Genomic DNA, 21,511 nt, shown 5'->3' on the forward strand with positions numbered 1-21,511 from the left:
TACTAGTTACCAAGCCAGAAAAATGGTGGGAAGTAAATGGTATTTATTGTGATCTTTGGTGTGTCTTAAGGGCAAAAAGAGTTTATGAGAACAAAAAGGGACAGGTAGCTTCCGCTTTTTGAGTACATACGATGTGCTCCATTGATTCTTAACCATTTGGGGATCACGTGGTCCTTGAAAGTTTATAGAAAGCCATGGACAATTCTTAAAAATGGGTACACAAAATTTGTCATACAGTTTACAAGAGTCTTGAATTCTGAATCCCATCCGTGGACTCTAGGTGTCTGTGAACCTCAGGTTAAGAACTTCTATTACTGGTTACTGTACTTCTCACTTTAATAATACCTTCTCTGACCTTCACAACAACGTGTTGAGAGGTAAGTACCTCATTTTACATGTGGGGAAGCTGAGACTGAGACCCTTGTTCAGGGGTCTGATCCCAAAGGCTCTTCTTTTCTTACTGCAGTATGTTATCCAAGTGTTTGGATTTCAAAAAGGATACCAGATTTTAAAAAGATGACCATTGTATAACCTTTGCTATGAAACATGGTGCAATGGTTAGGGTGAACTTTGGAGCCAGACTACTGGGAATAAAGGCCCTACTCTCCCTCTTACTACCTATGTGACATTGGGCAAGTTAATTTATCTGTACCTCAGCTTCTTCATCTATAAAATGGAGATAATAGTACCTGTCCCACATGGATGTTTAACTAAATGAGTTAAAATGTGAAGTCCATAGAACAATACCTTTCCATAAAACTAAACCTTACATGTGTTTTCTATCATTACAGTGTTATATAACACAGAGTATGTGGTAGAGTGGAAATTTCATGCCAATTGTATTTTTAATATAGTTTTATTTTTGAACTTAAATGTGTGGATAATCTTAAAAACCTTATTAAATTTTCAGTACTTGAAAAGTTCAATCGCAGGTTGATTTTGTGTGGTGATTTGGATTAGACAGTTTTCGTCCTGCTTTTTCTTTTATGCATTCATATGTTTAGATAGCTTTCTAGTTCACATATCTGACTCTGTGGGCTCTTAGCTCTTAATGTTGAATTAGTTTTATTAATTGAAGCATCTACAGGTATTTTATATAGGTCCTGCCTTACCCTTAAAGGTAGGGAGAATTTCCTAATCGTTTCAGAACCACTGGTCTCTGCCAAACTGTCATTCCTGGGTAGAGCTGGCAGTAACCGCTTTTTCAGTGCTCAGAGCATTAGAACCTCTGATAATTAGAGGTTTAGGTGATTAGGTGTTAAATTTTTTAAGTAAACACGTCAAAAATTTTTTTAACACTTGGACACTGATCAGTGTTATATATAGGTTCAGGAGAAAAATTGCATATGCAAAATAGTAATTTACATTTGAATTCTGGCATTGACAGAAAATCACTCTCCTGATAATGTATACCCTGAATTTGGAATCTGAAAAATAACAAATTTTAAAAAAAAAGGAGTTTGAAATTTCTATTCTGAGGATTTTCTGATTTCCTTGTTTGCTAATACTTGGTAGTTAAATTAGTGTAGGAGGATGATTGGGAATGAAAACGTACTTAGAAATTTGTTTTCAAGTACTCAGATACCTAATGTGTTTTGATGAGGAAGGGAGGATGTAGGGTGGTGGTACTTTGAGTAGCTTGGGAGCAGAAAATAATTGCTTTGGAAGTACATACTTGTGAGAAGAAATTATTTTAGTTCTTTTCAGCAGTCAAGAGGGTTGTTTTATACTTTTCTGCAGTCTTGAAGAGAAAGAATTGCTCAAGGCATTTGACCCACAGTTTGAACACATAGTTGGGCTTGGGCTTCATTCCATTCAGTAATTGGTAATTTTCTAATTCAGGTTAACAAATTTCTTTATGACATTATTATGAATGATAAAACATTCTTCAGAGAACATCTTGTATTTCAATGTGAGGAAGTTATAGGTAGATTCACTTTTGTGGCCATCAAATAAAAAAAATTAATTCAGAAATATTTTATCCATATTCAAGTTACAGGTTTCACATTTATTCGTATGACCCATATGATATGATTTTTCCCAACAACTATTAGTTGCTGTTCATTATTTTTCAGTTTACTGTTCCCTAAATATGGTATATACCATGCTGTGCTCTAAAGCCTTGATATTGGATTGGTTTGTAGGGATACTTCAGAGGTAGATTGCTGCTTGTTCATTCATTCTGCAAGCATTTATTGAGGGCTCATTCTGTCCTATGCAGTGTGCTCCTTACTCTTCAAGAGCTCTGTCTAGTATTGGAGAAAGACTCATGAACAGATAACTTATGGTAGGTGGTATGATAGAGGTATGCAAATTGAAATGATATTTTAGAGGAATTATTCCCATCTTTTCATCTTTCTGGAAGTGGTCCAGATTAGAGTACTGTTGTGTAGTACACTATCAATATATAATATCAAATTTTATGACCTTAATGGATTCTAGTATATCATTTTAACCTTTTAAACAGCCTTAGCCATTAATTAGGTTTAAATTTCGGTTATCTTTCTTTTGTTTCTTTTCTTTGGAGGGATAACGGATGCTTAGCCTTGACTAACATTTTTTTGTATAGTAGTTTTCAAACTTTTGAGGTTGTTTAACCTCGTTGCAGTTTGTGTGTATGTATGTCTGTGTGTCTGAGGCCCTAATATGGTGTTAGGTCACCATATTTTCCTGGTGGAATTCTCACAGCCTGTTCTACAAGATAAAGATATTTTAATAAAGAGAGATGAGTATTCATTTAGTTATTAGAAACAAAACAATTATGGTAGATACGTATTTTGCCATTTAACCTGAATTGACCAGTACCATATGATTTTATATAAATTTTTGTTACCTTGAACAGTTTTGAGAAAATTTGCATCATGTTTTTTCATTGCTTATAGCTGAACATTCATTTCAGTGCATTTTGCCTCTTGGTGTGAGAGGCTAATAGTCAACATCAATTAAGGTATTTTCCATTCATTATATACTTTTTGGCCAGAGGTAATATAATAACGTACAGCCTACATTTTCTGTAGTGTCCCCCTACTTTTTTTTCTTTGTAATCAGTATATTAAGGAGATAACCATATATTTCAAGAATTGCTGAAATTCTGATATCCAGATTTAAGCATGTGAATATATGACAACTTTTAAGTATACAATTAAAGTTATTCATTATAATTTGCTAGACTACCAACATTGAATTACATTTACTTTATGCAAGCAGGAGAATCGTATCCTTCAGTCATGTGGGATCTAAGCCCTCTCTTGATTTAGAGGTGGAGTGGACATCGCCATCCCAGGGTACACAGGATGGAGGAATATGAAATGGATTGGAGTGGACTTGCTGGTATTCTACTATAGAATTGTCGTGACTCTAGCAATGGAAGCAATTGTATCATTGAGGTGAAGATGGTGGCCACGGGAGTTGCCAAGGGCAGGAAGAGGGAGGAAGAGGTGTGATATGGGGCATTTTCAGGACTTGGAGTTGTCCTGAATGTTATTGCAGGGACAGATGCAGACATTGTATATCCTGCCATTACCCCTTAGATGGACTGGGGGAGAGTGTGAACTACAGTGTAAACTATGGTCCATGCAGTGTGGCAGTGCTCCAGGGTGTATTCACCAAGTGCAATGAATGTGCCTTACTGATGAAAGGGGATGTTGCTTTAGGGGGAGGAGGAGGGGAGTGGGGTTTATGGGAACCTCTTATGTTTGTTTATTTATTCCCCCCCTCCCCCATTTTCTGCTCTCTGTGTCCACTTGCTTTGTGTTCTTCTGTGTCTCTTTGCATTCTTGTCAGCAACTCTGGGAATTTGTGTCTCTTTTTGTTGCGTTATCTTGCTGCGTCAGCTCTCCATTTGTATGGCGCCACTCCTGGGCAGACTGTGCTTTATTTGCATGGGGTGACTCTCCATGAGGGGCACACTCCGTGCGCGTGGGGCTCCCCTACATGGGGACATCCCTGTGTGGCAGGGCACTCCTTGTGCGCATCAGCATGTGCGTGGGCCAGCCCACCACATGGGTCGGGAGGCCTTGGGCTTGAACCCTGGACTTCCATATGCTAGGCAGATGCTCTATCAGTTGAGCCAAATCCGCTTCCTGTCTTATGTTTTTAATGTAATGTTTTGTGTGATCTATTTATCTTTTTTAAAAAAAGACAATAATAAAAATAAATAAATTTTTAAAAATCTGAAAAAAAAAAGTTACTTTGGAGCTTAAATGATTTAAAGTGAGCCCATAAATACAAACTTCTCCATGTAAATTTCTCTTCACCTTAACTTCCAGGTTACCCACCTTCTGCAGTCACTACTTTAGAGCTTATCATGGTCCAAAGAGAAGAGGTAAAAAAAATGAAACCAGGACTCAGCAACATATTAATATATTAAAAAAAAACATGGCACAGTAGAAGGGAAGGCAACTGTAATATGCTCATGAAGCATATTATGATAAACCCTTCTTTAGAAAGCTATTGTTTCTGTTACTAACAGACAAGTTACATACTGTGTCATCTTCAAGCAACAGTTAAGGCAATAGAATAAATGCAGATGCATCACAACAATTCCCACTTAATACAGATAACTATACAGACCAATACGTCTCCACAAATTAAGATTTTTTTTTTTTCTGATTGCCAGTTAAATACAGTTTTAAATTCACAGCTTAACAATGAAGGGTCATAGACTGAAGTCAATACATATACTTACACCTAGAATTTCATTCTAATTTCACAATGTATATAGTGAAAAACGATGACAAGTTATGGCCTAACAAGTGCTAATGGGACTTTTCTTTTTTTGAACCAAAAATAGTTTTTACAAATATTGACTTTTATCTTGCACACTAAAGTCATTATATATACAGGGCAAAGTCAGAGCTTTTATATTTGAGTTTATTTTTCATCTAACTTTTAAAAACACTACTGTGGTTGAATATTAAAACAATAGCAAGTAGTGAGCATATTATGATTACAGTCCTTTACTTACTCACTATTGCATATGAAATGCCAGTAGTGAGAGTTATTCACTCTCAAAAGAGGTTTGATACTAGCACCACCTCTGGGGTGATGTTCATCACCCTTCATGTGCTTCTTTGTTGCATGGTGTTGTCTTTCCCAATTGGGATCAAAGTCTACCAGTTGTACCTGATCCATTTCATCAGTTTTTTCTACTTTGTTCATCAGGTATTAGAAGCTTTTCCAGCAAAGACAGTTTATCAGAGAGAGAAAGCCTTTCTCAGGAAAGTTTACCTTAATTAAATTCATTGATTAGGTGACCCTTTTCTATAGCCTATGATAAATCGGCATGCCTTCATTTAGCGCATGTTTGATTATCTCCATGCTTGATAAGCTGATCTGGATGAGAGGTGATGACAATAGTTTGGATGTCAAGAGTTGGCTTTTGGAAGCTACACAGTGCTTCAACCAGCTGTATGTCCATACACATGAAAAGGTCTTCTCATTTAGTAAAAGGAGCATGATTCTTCTGATCTAAAAGAATGATAATGTATCCTGGGTCCAGTCCTGGCTTTTAGTCCCCTTTCCAAGGAATGTTATCTTCTGGCCATCTTTCATGCTTTTATCAATATGAACTTCTAGAATCTTCTTCTGTTGAATTATTTTCCTTCCATTGCAACTTTTACATCTATCTTTCTGACTGATCTGTTCTCTATAGCCCTGGCACATGACATGCACACAGACTAAATTTGCTGAACCATTCCACATCTTCCCTGATGAATTCTTATTTGCTAGTTCCTTGGCAAATGGGACAGCACTCTACTCTCCTTTCTTACCACCTTGGCCTTCGCATTTGTTGCAAATTGCATTCTTTTGCAGAGCTAGTTTTCTTTTTGCACTGTTATATAAACCTTCTAAGGTTACTGAGAGCTGATATGCAACATTTTTATCTCTCCTTTCTCTCTGCATCTTTCCACCACTTCCAAAAAGTATTTCAAAGATGTCCACGGGGGAGCCAAAACCCTCACCTACTCTACCTTCTTTGATGGTCTGTTCTCCCCCTATGTCATGTAATTCTCTTTTCTTTGTATCAGAGAGCACCTCATAGGCTTGAGAACTCTGTTTAAACTTCTCACCCTCATTTGAATTTTTAGCAGGGTGGGTACTTTAAGGCTAGTTTCCTGTAAGCCTTTTTCAACCCTTCCTGGTGGCGTTTAGTTTGACCCCCAAAATATCTTAGTAAGTGATTTCTTTGACCATATTCTATAGCCAGTGAGCAGGCAGAGGCCAGTGAGGGGGAGCAGAAAGGAGCATGGTGCTGTGTGCAGCTCAGGCAGCCACGGCTCCTCCACCTCTTACTGAACGTTCTGGAAAGTTCCTGCTGTTCCCTTGCTTTTATCCACAGATCCAGCCCGGGTTATTTTAATCCCTCTCGTGTCCTCTTTGGGAAGTTCATTCTGAGCATACCCCCTACTGAGGGTGGGGTGAAGCTATTAGGAAGAAAGAGCTGTTATAACCTTCCTGCTCTATAAAAAGAAAAAGAAAAGAAATTTTAAAAAACTATCCTACTCTTAAGTGTGATCTAGTTTTTCATGTCTTGGTGAAGAAGGAACCCTGCTGGGCTGTGTAGATGGTTTATAGAAAAGGGTTGAAAAGGGTTTTGTTTGTTTTTTGGTTTTGACACACTTTTATTGAGATATTCACATATCATACAGTCTATCCAAAGTGTACAATCAATGGCTTTAATATAATCACAGTGTTGTGCATTCATCACCACAAAATTTTAAAACAATTTCATTACTCCAAAAAGAAAAACTCCATACCTTTTAGCAGTCACCTCTCAATCCCTCTATCCTTCCCCAGCCCTACATGGCCACTAGTTTAATTCCATCTTTAGAAATTGATTTATATTTACATTTTATATAAATGGAATCATACATTATGTAATACTTTGTGTCTAGTTTCTTTCACTCAGCATAATGCTTATTTGTTTTGTCTCATATTAACATCTTGTAACATTAACATACGTTTGTTCAGTTTCAAAGAAAAACAGTCTGATATATGTGATATTGTAACCAGATTTTGTCTCGGTTCTTGACTATACCGCAGATATGAATTTCAAGAGCAAGTCGGGTGAGTTAGGCCAGTAATTTATTAAGGTAGGAAGGGAAGAGAAACTGGAGAAAATAACAAAATAACAGATTGTGGTTCCCAGGTGGAGAGCAAGGACCTGAAAAGTGATAAAGCGGGCTAATTTACAGACTACAGTTTCTCATTATAGACTATAAATGCCCAGATTTTACTTGTGTGTTATCCATGTGGGAGAACACAGCGCGAGCAGAGCACAGAAGGCAGAAACAGGGCAGGACGGACACCAGGACAGGGCGAAGGCAAGGGAGAAAGAGAACTAGGCGCTTACTTTTTAAACCATTCATTATTCCGCCCCTTTGCTAATGGCAGTGGAGGAGTTCCAGCTGTTTGCTGTTTTGATTGATTACCCCACCCATCCATCCCCCAGGAGAGGGGCAGTCTTCCATCTTGGGGTTATTGATGTCTATGCGGACTCTGCCAGATTCCAGCTCCATCTCTTGATTCCCTGTCTTACTAGCCGGCTTCATTATTACCTATATTCATATTTCACATGAGGTTTTACTATGCTGTACAGTCCCATGTTACATTTTTAAACTTTCCTTCTAGTAATATACATGACCTTAGACTTTCCCTTTCAACCACTGTCATACCTATATAATAGCACTACTAGTTATGTTGCCGGATTTTTCTAGGATCTTGGCTAAACTACAAAAAAAAAAAAGAATTTTAAGTCCAAGCCAGTTTAGTTAGGCCAGTTATTTATTAAGGAAGGGAGGGAAGAGAATTGGGAGAAAATAACAGATTAGGGGTCCAGGTAGATGGGAAGGGGCTGATAACTGATAGAGAGGGCTGATTTACAGACTACAATTACAAATGCCCAGGTTTACTGGCCAGGCAGGGGGAAGGCAAGAATGGGGTTGTTTGGCTTTGGCACTTGTCTTTTAAAACCATTAATTCTGCCCCTTTGCTAATGACAGGGGAGGAGTCCCAGCTGTTTGCTGTTTTGATTGCTTACTCCACCCTTCAGTCCCCCGGGAGGGCCCAGTGATAAGGCCCCTTAGAGAATATCCAGGGCTTCTCCTTGATTCTGGAAGAAATCTTGTTCTGAATGGAAATTCTCACAATCCAGCAGCCATGTGGATTTCCTGCCAGGTTCCAAGTCCTCCTATTGATTCCTCATCTACTAGCCTGCCTCAGTTACAAACATTATACTGTGCTTTTACCTTTTCTATATATTTCCACACCCTTTTACCAGTTTTGCACAAGTTAATCCTCAGCTTTCCTTTCTCTGACCTTCTATTTTCTGATGACCCATTTTCTAGTTATTAAGTCCATAAGTTTATACACTATATTTAATTCACAGTAGTGCAGTCATATAGTATTTGTCTTTTTATTTATTTTTGTCTTTTTTTAAAAGATACATAAATCATACAAAATGTTACATTAAAAAATGTAAGAGGTTCCCATATACGCCACACCCCACCCCAGCCCCCACTCCTCCCACTAGTATTTATCTTTGTATTTAGCTTGCTTCACTCAACATAACCTTTAGCTTCATCCATGTTGTCATATGCTTCATGACTTCATTTTTTTCTTAAAACTGCATAATATTCCATTATGTGTATACACCACATTTAAGTCACTATGTTGTGCATCACCACTATCCATTACCAAACATTTCCATCATACGTAATAGGAACCCTGTATATTTTAAGCCTTAACATCCCTTTCCCTATCCCTACTGCGTCCACTGGTAAGAAATATTCTAGATTCTGACTCTGAGTTTGCTTATTCTATTTGTTTCAATTCAGTAAGATCATACAATAGTTACCTTTTTGTGTCTGGCTTATCAACATGATGTCTTAAGGTTCATTTGTGTTGTTGCATGCATCAGAACTCTATTCCTTTCTTTGGATGAATAATATTCCATTCTCTGTATATACCACATTTTATTTATCCATTCATTGGTTGGTGAACACTTGGGTAGCCTCCATCTTTTGGCAATTGTGCATAGTGCTGCTGTGAACATGGGTGTGAAAATAATCTGTTTGAGTGTCTGCTTTCAGTTTTTTTGGGTATATACTGTGTTGTGGGATTGGTGGGTCATATATTAGTTCTCTACTTAGCTTTCTGAGGAACTGCCAAACTGGATTCCATAGTGGCTGCACTATTTTACATTGCCAACAGCATGATTGTGTGTTCCTGTTTCTTCACATTCTCTCCCATACTTATTATTTTCTGTTTTTGTTTTTTTTTGTGTGTGTTTGTTTTTAATAGCAGCCATTCTAATGGATGTGAAATGGTATCTTATTGTGGTTTTGATTTGCATTTCCATGATAGCTCATGATGCTGAACATCTTTTTATGAGATATCTGTTCAAGTCTTTTGCCCATTTTTTACCTGGGTTGTTTGTCTTTTTGTTAAATTGAAGTGTTTCTTTGTATATACTGGATATTAACCCTTTTTTGCATATGTGGTTTCTAAATATTTTCTCCCATTGTGTAGGTTGTCTTTTTACTTTAATGATAAAGTTCTTTGAGGAACAAAAATTTTTAATTTTTATGAGGTCCCATTTATTTATTTTTCTTTTGTTGCTTGTGCTCTGGAGTAAAGTCTTTAAGAAATCAGTACCTAACACAAGGTCCTGAAGATGCTTCCTTACATTTTCTTCTACGAGCTCTTATATTTAGGCCTTTGATCCATTTTGAGTTGATTTTTTTATATGGTGTGAAGTGTAGGGGTCTTTTTTTGTTGTTGTTGAAAATGGAGATCCAATTTTCCCAGCACCGTTTGTTGTAGAGCTTGCCCTTTCCCATTTGAGTGGTCTTTGCCACCTTGTCACAAATCAGTTGTCTATAAATGTGAAGGTTGATTTCACAGCTCTCAGCTCTATTCTCTTGGTCTGTATGTCCCTCCTTGTGCCAGTACCGTGCCTTTTTTTTTTTTTTTAGATTTATTTTATTTATTTCCCCCTACCCCCTGTTGTTTGTACTTGCTGTGTCTGTTCATCTTCCTTATTCCTTTAGGAACACTGAACCCATGACCTCCAATGTGGGAAGGAGGCCTAATCACTAGAGCTACCGCCATTCCCTGCTTTTGTTGCGTCTCTCACTATGATTTTTTTTCTTGTGTCTCTTGTTATGTCATCTTGTTGCATCGACTTGTCACGCCTGCCCATCATATTACCTCACTGTCTTGCTTGTCTTCTTTAGAAAGCACTGGGAACCTCTGCTCTCTGCTTTGTTGTGTCTCTCATTATGTTTTTCTTCTTGTCTCTTGTTGCATCATCTTGTTGTATCAGCTTGCCACACCTACCCATTGTGCCAGCTCACTGTCTTCTTTAGGAGGTGCTGGGAACTGAACCACAGACCTCCCATGTGGTAGGCAGGAGCTCAATCATTTGAGCCACATCTGTTTCCCAGTACCATGCATTTTTTATTTATTTATTTTTTTTTTTTTTAAAAAAGATTTATTTATTTATTTATTTAATTTCCCCCCCTCCCCTGGTTGTCTGTTCTTGGTGTCTATTTGCTGCGTCTTGCTTCTTTGTCCGCTTCTGTTGTCGTCAGCGGCACAGGAAGTGTGGGCGGCGCCATTCCTCAGCAGGCTACACTTTCTTTCACGCTGGGCGGCTTTCCTCACGGGCGCACTCCTTGCGCCTGGGGCTCCCCCACGCAGGGGACACCCTTGCGTGGCACGGCACTCCTTGCGTGCATCAGCCCTGCGCATGGGCCAGCTCCACACGGGTCAAGGAGGCCCGGGGTTTGAACCGCGGACCTCCCATATGGTAGACGGACGCCCTAACCACTGGGCCAAAGTCCGTTTCCCACATTTTTTATTTTTATTTGTAATAAGTTTTAAGCTCCAAAAGTGTGAGTCCTCTCATTCTTCTTTTCCAAATTTGCATTAGCTATTTGGGTCATATTACTCTTCCATATAAATTTTTTTAAAAATACATATATTTTTCTTTTTCCTACCCTGCCATAGTTGAACCTCTCTGTGATCCAAAACTTCTTCAACAATGAATCCTAATATATTGCCAAATTCATTTAATAGGAAATTGAAATACAGTGATGGATTTAAAGTTTAGAAATAGAATACATAGTAATTTAGAAATACTAAAATAAAATAAAAATAAATTGGTGTATTAATAAAATGAAAAATATTATAAAGATTTGTTTCTAACATTTTGCCTTTCATCACTGTAATAGGTATTGCCCTGTATGTACAGTGGCAAGATATTTTTATTTCTTCCTCAGTGTCTACATCCTTTTTTTTTCCCTAATTTTTAATTTTGTCTTCAAAAAAGTTTTAGATCACAGTAATTCACATACACAGTATAGGAGACTCCCAGATATCCAACATCAAACCCTTTTCCCCTTTCCCCAGCAATGATCTCTTTACATGTTTATGTTATATTTGCTGCAGGTGATGTACAAATTTTGAAACATAGCTATCAAACATTGTTCCATTTTGGTTTACATTATTGTTTATATTTTAGACTACAAATTTCTAAATTTTTAGTTTCCTTATGTTTTACATTATAGTTTACATTTTAGTTTATAGACTTTTATACACTTTAGATGTAAGTTGACATGTCCATCATTGCATGATCTTGTGGAGTGCTTCCATTGCCCCCCAGTTCCCTGCTTCCATCCATGCTATACACTCTCCCCCTCCCCTCAGGGCACACCGTGACACTCAATCTTCACTACTTGAGGAACCAGATTTACAGATACTACATAAAAATTTGATAATTGGCTTTTTCATTTCTGCAAAGAAAGTTGTTGGAATTTTGACTGAGTTTGTATTGAATCTATAAATTGCTTTGGGTAATATTGATATCTTAATAGTATTTAGTCTTCCAAATCATGGACATGGATTTAGTAATGTTTTGTAGTTTTCTGTTTTTAAGTCCTTTACATCCTTGGTTAGGTTTATTCCTAGATCGTTGATTCTTTTAGTTGCTATTGGAATTTTTTTTCTTGATTTCTTCTGATTGTTCATTGCTTGTGTATAGAAACACTGCTAATTTGGAGGCATTGATCTTGTACCCCACCACTTTGCTGAATTTGTTTATTAGGTCTAGGAGCTTTGTTGTAGATTTTTCAGGACTTTCTGAATGTAGGATCATATCATCTGCAAATAAGGAAAATTTTACTTCTTTTCCAATTTGGATGCCTTTCATTTTTTTTTCCTTCCTAAATGACCTGGCAAGTTATTTTAGTACAATGTTGAATAACAGTGGTGATAGTAAACCTCCTAGTCTTATTCCTGATCTTAGAGGGGAAGCTTTTAGTCTTTCGCCATTAAGTACATTAAGTAGTATGTTAGCTGTGGGCTTTTCATATGTGCCCTTTATCATGTTGAGAAAGTTTCCTTCTGTTCTAGTGTTCTCACTATTTTTATCAAGAAAGGCTGCTGTATTTTGTCAAATGCCTTTTCTGCATTGAGAGGATCATGTGATTTTTCCCCCTTCATTCTGTTAATGTGATGTATTTCATTACTTGAGTTTTTAACTTTGAGCCAACACTGCATTACAGGGATAAATCTTACTTGATCGTGGCTTATACTTCTTTTTTTTTTATGTACGGGGGATTGAACCTGGGACCTCATGTATGGGAAGCTGGCACTCAACCACTGAGCCATATTGGCTCCCTGAGTTTGTTTTTTTTTCTTATGCTCTTTTTTTCAGGAGACACTGGGAACCGAACCCAGGACCTCCCTTGTGGGAAGCAGATGCTCAATCACTTGAGCAACTTCTGCTCCCAGCTTATAATTCTTTTAATATGTTGTTGGATTTGGTTTGCTAGTATTTCGTGGAAGATTTTTTTGCATTTACATTCAAAAGAGATACTGGTCTGTGGTTTTTTCTTTTCATGTGGTATCTTTTTCCTGCTGTGGTGTGAGGGTTATGTTGGCCTTACAGAATAAGTAGGGAGTGTTCCCCTGTCTTCAAGATTTTGGAAGAGTTTGGGCAGAATTGGATTTAAGTCTTCTTGGAATGTTTGGTAGAATTTCCCTGTCAAACCATCTGGTACTGAGTTTCGATTCCTAATTCAGTCTCTTTACTAGTAATTCTTTTGTTGAAATCTTCTATTTTTTCTTGAGTCAGTATAGGTAGTTTGTATGTTCCTAAGAATTTGTCCATTTCATGTAGGTTATCTAATTTTTTGCATACAGTTATTCATAATATCCACTTATAGTCCTTTTTATTACAGTGAGGTCAGTAGCAATGTCCCCCTTTCTGTTTCTTTTTTCTTCCCCTCCTCCTTTCCCTCCCCCTCCCCGCTGTTTCTGCTGTCTGTGTCCATTTGCTGTGTGATGTTCTGTATCTATTTATTTTTGTCTTCTCATCTTTCTCTCCTAGGAATCACTGGGATTTGATTCTGGGAACCCCTGATGTGGAGAGAGGTTCCCTGTCAATTGTGCTGTCTCAGTTCCAGGTCTCTGCTGCACATCACGTTGACTCTCCCCTCGTCTCTCTTTTGTTGCGTCATCATCTTGCTGTGTGACTCACTTGCATGGGCACTGGCTCACCATGTGGGCTCTCGGCTTGATGCACAGGTACTTGGTTCACCGTGCGAGCACTGGCTCGCTGCGCAGGCACTCATATGGGCACTGGCTCACCACACAAGCACTCACATGGGCACTCGGCTCACCACATGGGCACCCAATGGGCACTCGGCTCACGACATGGGCACTCGGCTCGCCATGTGGGTATCCACATGGGCATTAGGTTCACCGTGCATGGCACTTGGCTCACTGTGCGGGGCACTTGCTTCACTGTGCGGGCACTGGCTCGCTGCACAGGCACACTTTCTCTTCTTTTTCACCAGGAGGCCCCAGGGATCGAACCCAGGTCCTCCCATATGGTAGGCGGAGGCCTTATCACTTAAGTCACATCCACTTCCCCTTGTCATTTCTTATTTTTATTGGTATCTTCTCTCCTTTTTTGTCAGTGTAGCCAAAGGTTTGTCAATTTCATTGAGCTTTTCAAAGAAGCAACTTTTGGTTTTGTTGATTCTGTTACTTATTTTTTGTTGTCTATTTAACTTATGTCCACCCTAATCTTGTTTTGCATTTAGTTTGATCTTTTTCTGATTCTTCAAGTTTTAAGGCTAGGCCTCTGATTTGAAGTCTTTCTTCTTTTTTAAAGTAAGCATTTAGAACTATGCATTTCACTGTCATCACTATGTTCACTGTATTCCGTAAGTTTAGGTACATTGTATTTTCATTTTTACTTCCCCCAAGATATTTCCTAATTTCACTTCTGATATCCTCTTTAATCCATTGGTTGTTTGAGTGTGTTAATTTCCATATATTTGTGAATTTTTCCTTTCTCCCTCTGTTACTAATTTCTAGCTTCGTTCAGTTGGGGTTGGAGAATATACATTGTATGATTTCAGTGTTTTTGAATTTATTGAGACTCATTTGTAACCCAACATATGGTCCATCCTAGAGAATGATCCATGTGAACTGGAGAAGAATGTGTATTCAGTTTTTGTTGGGTTCGTGTTCTATATATGTGTTTTAGGTCTAGTTGGTTTAGTGTATCATTCATGACCTGTACTTCCTTACTGATCTTTCAGATCTTTCAGTATTTGCATGTACTTTGGGTCTCTACTGTTAAGTGTATATATATATTTATAATTGTTACATCTTCCTGTTGAATTGTCCCCTTTATCAGTAGGTAATGACCATCTTTGTCTCATAACTCTTTTTGACTACATAACATCTATTTTTCCAATAAAAATATAGTGTGATAGATATTTTTCCATCTTTTAACCATCATCCTACTTGTATCTGTAAGGTGAGTCTCTTGCAGAAAGTATATAGTTGGGTCATGCTTTTTTATTCATTCTGCCAATCTCTACCTTTGGCTAGAGAGTTTACATTTTAAAGTCACTACTGATAATGCAGTTCTTCTTTTTTTTGTTTTTAAGATTTATTTATATATTTTTTTCTTTACTTTATTTTTCTTTATTTATCCATCATTCCCCAGATGGTTTTCTTGCTTGCCTTCTCCAGGAGGCACTGGGAACTAGATCTGGGACTCCCACGTGAGAGGTGAATACCCAATGTACTGAGCCACATCTGCTCCCTGTAGGCTGTGGCCTGTGCTGGCTTGTAGCCTCTGCTTGTTGCAGAGGGGGTGGAGTATAGTTCGTTGCAGTGGCATCTAGCTCTGTTGCGGTAGGAGGCAGCACCACTTGTCCTCTTTTAGTAAGCACTGGGACCCAAATCCAGGACCTTCAGTGTGGTAGGTGGGTACCCAAGTGGTTGAGTCACATCTGCTTCCCTTTCTTCTGCCTTTTTTGCTAATTATTATTTGTAAGTCTTACACCTTTTTTGTTCCTCACTTCCCTTAAAGCCCACTTTATATATACATATATATATGTGTATGTATATGTATATGTATATATATAGCTTTCTTATGTTATACCAGGTTGAGGGCCTTTTCATTTCTATCTAGAAATATTTTTCATCCTATTTTCTTGTGGTTACTGTGGGGTTAAAACTTAACATTCTAGGTGGTGGACTTGGCCCAGTGGTTAGGGCATCTGTCTACCACACGGGAGGTCCGTGGTTCAAACCCTGGGCCTCCTTGACCCGTGTGGAGCTGGCCCATGCACGGTGCTGATGCATGCAAGGAGTGCCCTGCCACGCAGGGGTGTTCCCGCGTAGGGGACCCCCATGCTCAAGGAGCGCGCCTGTAAGGAGAGCTGCCCAGCGCAAAAGAAAGTGCAGCCTGCCCAGGAATGGTGCCGCACACATGGAGAACTGACACAACAGGATGACACAACAAAAAGAAACACAGATTCCCATGCTGCTGACAACAGAAGCAGACAAAGAAGATGCAGCAAATAGACACAGAGAACAGATAACCAGGGTGGTGTGGGGGGAGAGAAATAAATAAATAAATCTTAAAAAAAAACCAACGTTCTAAATACACAAAAAAATTTTTAATATTCTAAATATATAACACATAGTTTGATGGCAAATTAACTTCAGTAGCACGCATGTATACTTTTCCTATATCCCTCTTTCCCCCACCCTTTTTGTGCTTGTTACTACTTAAATCTTTGTATGTTGTGTGTCCAAATACATAGATTCATCATTACTTTTATGCATTTGCATATTAGCCCCTATAGGCAGTAGAAGTTGAGTTATATACCAAGCAGTACAATACAATAATGCTGGCGTTTATAATTACCCAAATGGATACCTTTACCTCAGGTCCTTATTTTGTTATACTGCTTTTATTTTCTCTTTAATCTTAAAAAAATTTTTTTTTTCTTCTCTTTATACTGCTTTGAACCACTTATCAGTGTCCTTTCATTTCTGTCTGAAGAACTCCCTTTATCGTTGCTTTTAGGGCATCTAGTAGTAATGAATTCCCTCAGCTTTTTTTAAATCTGAGAATGTTTTCATCTCTTCCTCAGTTTTGAAAGATAGTCTCAGTGGATATAAAATTTTGGGCTGCTGTTTGTTTTCTTTCAGCATTTTAAGTATTTCAGCTCACTGCCTTCTTCCTTCTATGGTTTCTGGTGAGAAATCAGCAGGCAGTCTAATTGGGATGTCTTTGTTCATAACATGTTGCTTTTCTCTTGCGGTTTCAGAGCTCTTCTTGTCCTTTGCAGTTGATAGTGTAATCAGTATATGGTGGGGTGTATTTTTCTTAATGTTTATCCTTTTTGGTGTTCTCTGAGCTTATTGGCTATGCATATACACATGTTTTGCTAAGTTTAATAAGTTCTCTGCCATTATTTCTTTGACTATTCTTTCTGCCCCTTTCTCTCTTTCTTCTCCTTCTAGGAATCCCATATTTCATATATTGGTGCACCTGATGGTGGCCATAGCTGTCTTAGGCTATTTTTACTTTTACTATTTCTTTTTTCTTTGTTCCTCAGTCTAATTCTTTTTAGGTATCTTGTATTCAGGTTCACTGATTTGTTCTTCTTCCAGCTCCATTCTGTTTCTGAAACCCTCCTGGACATTTTTCCTTTCAGTTATTGTGGTCTTCACCTTTAGGAGTTCCGTTTCATCCCTTTGTAAAATTTCTGTCTCTTTACCTTAGACTCTCATATTAGTTGTTCATTGTTTTCCTAATATCTTCTAGTTCTTTCTTTGTAATTTCCTTCATCTTCTTAAGCATTTTTTAGTGATCTGTAGCATACATTTGGTGTATTTTTTCCAAAATTTCCTATTTTTAAAACAGTACCTTCTCTGACATTGATACAAGAATATTATAATACTGCTGTTTATAGTCCCTAAGTTATATTAACAATTTTTTTAACTTAAAAAAAAACTTACTGTAGTATATCACTCATACATACACATACATAAACAATAAGTGTACCTAATAGTTGTGAACTTACAATACAAAATACATAAGATCATACAGGGCTCTCAATCTCATGCTACCACCAATACCTTGCATTATTGTGAAACATTTTTAACTAGTGATGAAAGAGCATCCTCAGAATGTTACTACTAACCAAAGTATCTTACATTATTATTATTATGTTACATCATTTATACTTGAACATACATAAATAATAAGTGTATAGTAAAAGTTGTGAACTTATAAACGAAGCATGCATAACATCATATCAACCCACCACTAACACCTTGCATTGTCGTGAGACATTTGGTACAAATTATGAAAGAATACTGTCAAAATCTTACTACTAACTATAGTCTATATCTTATATTTGGTATATTTTTCCCTCAACCCACCCTATTATTTTTTTTTAATATATTCTTATTACAAAAGTTGTAAACTTACAAAACAATCATGCACATGTTCAGAATTCCCATACAGTACTCCTCCATCAACACCACACGGTGGTCGAACATTTGTTACAGATTATGAGATAATATCAGACTGTTAGTACTAACCATGGTCCATAGTATACATATTGCATACTTTTTCCATACTCCCCCATTATCAGCACAGTACATTTTTGGCATAGATGCATGAATATTACAGTATTGCTGTTATCCACAGTCCATAGGTCACTCCAGTAGTATTTTTCACATTGTATGTTTCACATTCTCACCACCCTGCAATAGCAATGTACATCTGCTCTTACCATCAACCACAGTTTTCATTCACCTCTGGGTTTACTGTGTTATTCAGTCCCTTTATTATTGTCTTCCTTTCAGTTGACATTTACATCCCTAGACTACCCCTTCAGCTATATTCCCATTTATAAACCAGCTGTTACTTTAATGTGTTACCATCAACTCTATATAACTTTATATTATAAATTTTAATTAACGGTAATTAAAACTTCTACATACATTAAGCATCAGTAGTCCATCTCAGTCCTCCTCTTATCTCCTTTAAGAATCCACTACCTACCACCAGGTCTTGAAGCTTCTTCTAGAAGCTTTAGGATTCTTGCTTTTATATTTAGGTTTTTGATCCATTTTGAGTTAATTTTTGAATAAAGTGTGAGATAGGGATCCTCTTTCTTTCTTTTGGCTATGGATATCCAGTTTTCCCAGCACCATTTGTTGAATGGACTGTTCTACCTGAGCTGGGTGGGTTTGACTGGCTTGTCAAAAATCACTTGGCCATAGATGTGAGGGTCTGTTTCTGAACCATCGGTTGGATTCTACTGGTCTATGTTTCTGTCTGTAAGCTAGTAGCATGCTATTTTTACCACTGTAACTAGGTAATATGATATAAAGTCCGGAAGTGAAAGTCTTCAAATTTTGCTTTCCCTTTTTTAGATGTTTTTGGCTTTTGGGACCCCTTATCCTTCCAAATAAATTTGATAATTGTGTTTTTTCCATTTATTTTCTAAAATGCTGGTGGAATTTTTATTGTGATTGCATAGAATTCTTTACATCAATTTGGGTAGAATTGACATTTTAATGATTTTTATTTTAGTCTTCCAGTCTATGAGCATGGAATGTTCTTCTAATTATTTCGGTCTTTTTAAAATTTCTTTTAACAATGCATTGAGTTTTCTGAATACAAGTGCTTTACATATGTGGTTAAGTTTATTCATAATATTTGATTCTTTTAGTTACTTTTGTAAATGGAAGTTTTTTACTTCTTCCTCACATCGTGCATTACTAATGTCTGTTATTTTTCCCCTCCCCTCTCCCCCCACCCTGTTGTTTTTTTGCTGTGTCCATTCACTGTGTGATCATCTGTATCTTTTTCTCTTTTTGTCTTCTTTTTTTTTTTTTTTAAGAGTTATTTATTTATTTATTTCTCCTTACTCCCCCCACCCCCCACCCCTCACCCCGGTTGTCTGTTCTCTGTGTCTTTTTGCTGCGTCGTCTTTGTCTGCTTCTGTTGTTGTCAGTGGCACGGGAATCTGTGTTTCTTTCTGTTCTGTCATCTTGTGTCAGCTCTCCGTGTGTGCGGTGCCATTCCTGGGCAGGCTGCACTTTCTTTCGCGCTGGGCGACTCTCCTTACAGGGCGCGCTCCTTGCATGTGGGGCTCCCCTACACGGCGGACACCCCTGCGTGGCAGGGCACTCCTTGTGCACATCAGCACTGTGCATGGGCCAGCTCCACATGGGTCAAGGAGGCCCAGGGTTTGAACCACGGACCTCCCATGTGTCAGGCAGACGCCCTAACCACTGGGCCAAGTCCACTGCCCCTCTTTTTGTCTTCTGTTCTCATTTTTCTCCTCTAGGATTCACTGGGATTTGATCCTGGGGACCTCTGTGTGGAGAGAGAGGTTCCCAGTCAATTGCACCACCTCCGTTCCTGGTTTCTGTTGTGCCTTGCATTGATTATCCCCTTCATCTCTCTTTTGTTGCATTATCCTCTTGCTGTGTAACTCACTTGCGTGGGCCCTCAGCTTGCTGCGCAGGCACTCAGCTCACTAGGAGGGCCCAGGGATTGAACCCAGGTCCTGCTATATGGTAGGTGGAAACCCAATCATTTGAGCTACATCCACTTCCCACTAGTGTCTTTTTTAAAAAAAATTTATTGAAGTATATTACTTATACATAAACATACAAAAACAATAAGTATATAGTAATAGTTGTGAATTTATAAAACAAACATATATAACATCATACAGGACTCTCATACCTCACCCTACCATGAATTCCTTGCATTGTTGTTGAACGTTTTCAACTAATGATTAAAGAGCATTATCAAAATATTACTATTAACCAAAGTATTTTCCCCCAACTCACCCTATTATTATCTTTATATCATTTATATATGAACATAAACAATAAGTGTATAATAAAAATTGTGAACTTAAAAAGCAAACATACAAACGTCATACAGGAGTCCCATACATCAACTGTCCACCAATACCTTGCATTGTCGTGAGATGTTTGTTACAAATTATGACAGAATATTGCCAAAATCTTACTACTAATTATAGTCCTTACCTTACATTTGGTGTGTTTTTCCGCCAACCCACCCTATTAGTATTTTTAAAATATTTTTTATGACAGATATTGTTAAACTTATAAAACAATCATGCCACATGTGCAGAATTCCCAAACAACACCTCTCCATCAACATACCACACTGTAGTGGAACATTTGTTATAGATAAGATAATATCATCTGATTGTTCCTGCGTCCATACTGTACATTTGGCACACGTTTTACATACTGCCCCATTATCAATACAGTATATCTTTGGCATAGATGCAAGAATATTATATTGTTACTGCCAACCACAGTCCATAGGTCACTCCAGTTGTATTTTTCCCATGTTCCTTTACATTCCCACCACCCTGCAATAGAATGTACATTTGCTCTACCTCACAAAGGACACTCTTGCATCTGTACCATTGAACACAATTCTTATCCACCTCTTGGTTTACTGTGCTACTCAGTTTCTAGATTACTCTCTAGCATTCTGTCAGTTGACATTTACATACCTAGACTACCATTTTCAGCCACATCCTCATTTACAAACTAGCTGTTACTCACTATATGTTACCATCCACTCTACACATTTCCAAACTTTTACAGTAAAACTAATTAAAACTTCTGCATACATTAAATATCAGTAGTCCATCTCAGTCTTCCTCTTCTCCTTAGAATCCACCACCTACCACCAAGTCTTGAAGATATTTTCTTATAATTTTTTCTAGAAGCTTTATGGTTCTTGCTTTTATTTTTAGGTTTTTGATCCATTTTGAGTTAATTTTTGGATAAGGCGTTGAGATAGGGGTCCTCTTTCCTTCTTTTGGTTATGGATATCCAGCTCTTTTAGCACCATTTGTTGAGCAGACTTTTCTGCCTGAGCTGGGTGGGTTTGACAGGCTAGTCAAAAATCATTTGATCATACATATGAGGGTCTGTTTCTGAACCATAAATTTGATTCCATTGGTCTATGTGTCTGTCTTTATGCCAGTACCTTGCTGGGGTTTTTTTACCACTATAGCTAGGTAATATGATTTATAGTCTGGAGATGAGAGTTCACTTTTCCTTTTTAAGATGTTTCTGGCTATTCATGACTACCCTTCCAAATAAATTTGAT

The 21,511-nt window shown here is 37.8% G+C and overlaps 1 protein-coding gene and 1 pseudogene across 16 annotated transcripts in view; one reads left to right on the forward strand and one right to left on the reverse strand.

Annotated features, from left to right (window-relative positions):
• Window positions 1-21,511, forward strand: part of AREL1 (apoptosis resistant E3 ubiquitin protein ligase 1) — an 86,265-nt gene that overhangs the window by 531 nt on the left and 64,223 nt on the right. For 7 of the 16 annotated variants that reach the window (XR_009184929.1, XR_009184934.1, XR_009184924.1 and 4 more), the window contains exon 2: window positions 13,397-13,593. The exons of 7 other annotated variants lie outside the window; for them this stretch is intronic. The gene's annotated coding sequence lies outside the window, so the exon portion shown is untranslated. The remainder of the gene's footprint in view (window positions 1-13,396; window positions 13,594-21,511) is intronic. 2 more of the 16 variants (XR_009184930.1, XM_058293070.1) reach the window with 1 other exon arrangement.
• LOC101444221 (dnaJ homolog subfamily A member 1-like) lies at window positions 4,963-6,195 on the reverse strand (annotated as a pseudogene).

Source organism: Dasypus novemcinctus, chromosome 3 (assembly GCF_030445035.2).
Source record: "Dasypus novemcinctus isolate mDasNov1 chromosome 3, mDasNov1.1.hap2, whole genome shotgun sequence".
Taxonomy (NCBI): Eukaryota; Metazoa; Chordata; class Mammalia; order Cingulata; family Dasypodidae; genus Dasypus; species Dasypus novemcinctus.